The following is a 3,706-nucleotide window of genomic DNA, read 5'->3' as shown; positions in this document are numbered from 1 at the left end:
GTGGTAATTAAACATCACACTTCAGTGCATTAACCATTTATCTGCAGGAGCAAGAGATACGCATCTTCTTTTTAATTGATTCTTATAAAAAGTTATGCTTGAGTTGTGATGCTTTAGTAGTCTCTTCTTTACTTTTCTGTTGCTGAAACATCATTTGTAGCTTTCTTCTGGCTTAGTTTGCAAACGTCTTTAGAAGGACATGTTATGTATACCAACACTTAGCACAATATAGGTACTCAGGCAATCTGTGCTCATTCCAGGTTTCACATCACAGCAGCTTGAGGACATAAAATGGTCTACAATGTGACATATAACTCCGGTTTCTCTAGTTTTTGCCTCTATCCCTGTTATAAGACTTTTGATCACTCTCACACTCTCACATAATTTTCTTTTTCTGGAAGCAGCAAGTAAGGATAAAGTCATGATAAAACTCACGACCAAGCTTAGGAAGCTGTCTCTTAAGTGTTTCAAATGTGTAAAACCTCTAGGGCCTTTGTTGTTTACAGCCTTTCTCTTTTGCCTTCCTTATTTTGACTTTTGGGTTTTCCCAAGCTCATTTCATCTTACCTCCTATCACTCCCACTCCCACCCCAAACACTCATCAAATCAACTCATGTGCATTTAAATGATAGAAAGTACTGTATACTTATATCCTGGTCCTATTAGATGAAGTTGCTAAACATTCTTAAAACATTGTTTCAGATAATTATTTAAAAATGATGATTTGTAAAAAAAACTTGCTTATAATCTTTAAGGCTCAAGTTATGTAAACCAAAGGGGAAAGTAGTCCATTATTTTGAAATATTGTGAAAGTAGTCTGACATTAGTGAAGTTGATCCAACTGCTTGGCTTTTCATAAACCTCTATTTATTTTATGTAACTTTGTATTTCAGGAGGACCTGACAAATCATCCAGTATGATGGTACATCCAATTCATAAAAGCAAAATCAAACAAGGTAAAAATAGACAATATGTGAAAGTTTAATAAGCAATAGACTAGCTAGACTGTATCTCTTGTGCTCCACTAAGTTGCCTTCTGCAATTAGTTTGTATTCTCCCTTATGACTGTTCATATTCCCATAATATTTTATAACAATAACTTTTATTTTCTAAATGCTACATATACGTTAGAAGCTGGTTTTGATTGTTTATCAGCTCCAACCCAATTAATTGTCACATGCATTTACATAATTAGTAAAATTACTTCTCTTTATAGGCAAAGTAATTGAAGCAAAAAAAGATAAGTATCCAGGTCAAGGATACCCAGCTACTTTGTGTTAGATCTGGGTTTAACCCACACAGACTGGGCTCAAAAGTTCTTACTGTTAGTCACTGTGCTTTACAAACTTCTACTCATACTAATTTTACTGTAGTACAACTTATGTACAGACATCAATATCACAGAATAGACTTTGAGCTCCTTAATGGAAGAAACTACACCTTATCCAACTTTATGCCCATGGTCCATCACAGGTCCTCATATACAAGCCAATTTAGTTCACCATGCCCCAGTCAAATCATCTGTAAAGTGAGGAATAATAAAAAACCATGCTATACAGAACAAAGGGAAAGGTAAGAGAAAAGAGAGTAAGAATGGGCACAAAACATCAGCAGGTATCTGAATGTGGAAATTTTGGAAAACTATCCTTTTGATTTTGCTACATAATGAAATATTGCCATGAGATTTCTATGGATTACAGAGAAAGTCTCTTTCTCTGGAAAATTCACACATGAAAGCATAAAAAAGAAAGAGTTTGAAGTATGAACTCTGTCTGCCACCCAACATGGTTCCATTTTGACATCATTATTTGCAGATCTTGAGAATTGAAGAGGCAGAGAGTAGAAAGGAGAGAGAAAGGGGAAGAGGAGAACTGATATGTATTAACTTATAATCAATGAGAGCATAAGAACTTGGTATGGACTAGGCAATAGCCAGTTAATGTTTGCATATTAGACTTTCGATCGGTGGTCTCTAAAATAGGGATTACATGACTACTTGGGGTGCAGAAGAGGTTTTAGAAATTCTATTTATGTCTACATTTATAGTTACAGTTGTTTAATTTAAGACATAAAATAGCAAATACACTTTGCCTACATTTACTGTCTGAATTTTTTTAAATGAGCTTATAGTAAATGAAAGTAAATTTTAGATTAAAATTAAAAATACATGTTCATCCTGCAAGCATTTCAAGTGTGAGATGTTCTGAGTTTTATGGTATATAGCGCTTATACAAATGGAACTTGGTAATAGATTACAAGATAATTATTGGGTTCTATTGTTTTCACTTATGATAAAGGAATAATATACCATTCAGATTAAACAAAATCAAAGGAAATTATAGAAATAAAATGACTTTTTAAGTCTAGAATTTTATGATTATGTCACTGTCAGTAACATAGTATCCTGGAGTACATAGGACTCTATCAACTTAGGGAACAAATAATGTCGTAGATGGTGAATTGAAGGCTAAAGTGGAAAAGGAAATACAAATTCTTAAAAACAATACATTCTTTGTTACCTATGAACTATAGCAAACTAGGGAAACTGTCATCAGCAATATGCTCTGGAGATAACCTTTCATCACTCCTCAGGATCACATGAACTTTGAAAATGTCAAGGAACAAGTACTATAGCCTTTTCAGAACAGAGTTTGGGTTCCTGTAGTCATTCCAGGAAGAGTTTTTAAGAAATCATTGCTATGTTTTTCAACACATGCTGTTAGAATATGAAACTGGATTTCTCTTTTGAACAGCCATACAGTTGAAAGACTTTCCTAGACAACATATTAAACTTTCTTTCTGTCCTGTTAAATTTCAGGAAGTATAATATTGTATATAACATAGCCAAGAATTTTAATTATCTTAAGAAAGCAATACTTCGCTGAAAAGGAATTTAAAGTTGATTCTCAGTTATAACTTGGTTGATTCAGGGAGCAAAAGAGATTCTATCTTTCTAAAGATAGCTCCATATAAAATATGGCTATTTGCATACTTCATCCTCACCTCATTTTCAAATATTTATAACAGAACACAAAATAGGAAATGAATCTTTGATAATAGTCTGTTTTGCTTGATGGAACTGCTACCTTAAAGTCAAAGTAAATGAACATTATTTTTATTATTATTATTATTATTACTGAAAACTGCTTTGTGCCTTTGTGTAGTGACACCATAAAGAATACAGTGGGCTATTACCACAACAATTCTGCGATAGCAGAGTTAATGTCCTATAGCAGAGTTTCATACAACAGTTTTGGCATAAAGTATTTTTATCTGTCAAACTATTTATAGCAATAACCTAATCATAAGGTTCTATCATACTCCACTTATGATGTAGTTTTTAAAGATGAAATCCAAAATGAAAATACACTATAATACATAAAACTGCATCATTATTATGAAACTAACACCCAATACATTGAAAATGGGCTTGAACTAATGATTTCAGAAATATACAATGATGGATGATGTTATAATAAAGTTTATCCTTTCTGATATCTTCACATGACTGTTTCTATAGTGGATGCTCACCCAAGAAGAGATCACCTAGTGACTACATCAAGTTGAGGCAGCTGACATTCTCAAGGTAGACAAGCTTCTTCTCCATAGGTTCTTGTGTAGTCAACATGTATTTAATAAGCATATTTGCTATGAGTTAACAATAGAAACAATTTTCAGATGCATGTTATGTAATAGTGGGAGACAC

This window comes from Mandrillus leucophaeus, unplaced genomic scaffold, assembly GCF_000951045.1.
Source record: "Mandrillus leucophaeus isolate KB7577 unplaced genomic scaffold, Mleu.le_1.0 Scaffold45, whole genome shotgun sequence".
Lineage (NCBI taxonomy): Eukaryota > Metazoa > Chordata > Mammalia > Primates > Cercopithecidae > Mandrillus > Mandrillus leucophaeus.
Note: the sequence above shows the minus strand (reverse complement) of the source record.